This window comes from Marmota marmota, unplaced genomic scaffold (assembly GCF_001458135.2).
Source record: "Marmota marmota marmota unplaced genomic scaffold, marMar, whole genome shotgun sequence".
NCBI classification, from domain to species: Eukaryota; Metazoa; Chordata; class Mammalia; order Rodentia; family Sciuridae; genus Marmota; species Marmota marmota.
In genome coordinates this window covers 47,264,296-47,265,495 of record NW_026000005.1, presented here as the reverse complement: position 1 = coordinate 47,265,495, position 1,200 = coordinate 47,264,296, and the positions used below count along the sequence as shown (strand labels likewise).

The 1,200-nt window shown below is 57.8% G+C and overlaps 1 long non-coding RNA gene across 2 annotated transcripts in view; it reads right to left on the bottom strand.

Annotated features, from left to right (window-relative positions):
• LOC125618297 overlaps nucleotides 1-969 on the bottom strand; it is a 14,029-nt gene extending 13,060 nt beyond the window's left edge. The window contains exon 1 of one of the 2 annotated variants that reach the window (XR_007349544.1): nucleotides 807-969. This is a non-coding gene — a long non-coding RNA (uncharacterized LOC125618297). Of the gene's footprint in view, nucleotides 1-24; nucleotides 95-806 lie in introns of those variants that run through there. The other variant, XR_007349545.1, reaches the window with a different exon arrangement.
• Nucleotides 970-1,200: the final 231 nt, after the last annotated feature.

The window sequence follows — 1,200 nt, the reverse complement described above, 5'->3', positions numbered from 1 at the left end:
GAGTTGGTGGTTTGCTCCACTTACGCGGACTCCGGTGGACGCGACCTCCCTCTCGTCTCCTCCCCGCCCTCCTCCGTCCTTCTCCTTCTCGGATTCCCAGGATTTGCTCTCCTCCCTCCCCCGCGCCGGTCCCCTGGTCTTCTACTTCGGTAGTGCCTTCTGTGGGCGTGTGCACGGTGAGGTTCACACGTGTACCTAGGCACCCAGGCGTGCTCACACGTGTGCGCACAGGGGCCTACCCGTGCACACAATAGGAGCACACTTCTGACATACACATAGTGGTGCTCAGGCACACATGCACACAGGGACATAGCCACACCTGCACAAGCATATACGCACATAAACACGCCTTAGCTCTGGCCAGACCAGACCCCCTTGGGCCCACTCAGCCTTAGAGGTGCTCAAAAAAGCTCAGCCGCTCCTCAGCCAGGTTTCCAAGGAGCGTTCGAGCAGTTAGAGCCGGGGTTGGGAAAGGGGGCAGGAGAGGGGGAAGGGAAGCCTTGTCAAGGACACCAGCAAAGGAAGGGGGAAAAAAATGAAGTGGAAGAAATAAAATCAAAAGGCTTTTAAGGCTGCTCTACCCAAGTAGCTGATGTCTTGGCTGCGATTGCCGCAATGAAATATTGTGCTCTCTGATCGCTTAATGCACGGCCTGCAGCCCCCGTCCCCCCCGGCCCCCCCAGCAGCGCCTCCCCTCCCCCTGCTGCCTCCACCTTTCTCCCAGGCGGATCCGCCTCCTTGCTCTTGGATCCAGGATGGAAAGAAACAACCTGCCACTGGGAAGCCACAGCTGGCTGGGGACTCACCCACAGCCTGGGCAGGAGTGGGGAGCCCTGCTTGGGGCTGGAACCCCTGCCAGTTCCCGGTAATTGTGGTGGCGGGGGCTCTCTCCTTGCAGACTTTGGGGATCCTCTAGGTGTAAGGGTATCCTCTTCAGGAGGGGAGGGAAATGACCCCGGTGTGGTTGACAGGGATCTCCTCTCTTTTCTTGGAGTCCTCAGAAGCTGCTCACCACCCTCCCTGCCCCGGGGAGTGAGAGTGGGGCTCTTGGAGACTTGAATAGGTGTGTGGGGGGGAGTGGGTGTCCCAGCCTAATTTTTAGTCTTTAGCTAAAAACTGAGCCCAGTAATTGTTACAAGCCTGACTTTTCCTCGGCTCACATTTCAACTCCATCACTTTGTGGCTCTGTGACCTTGAACA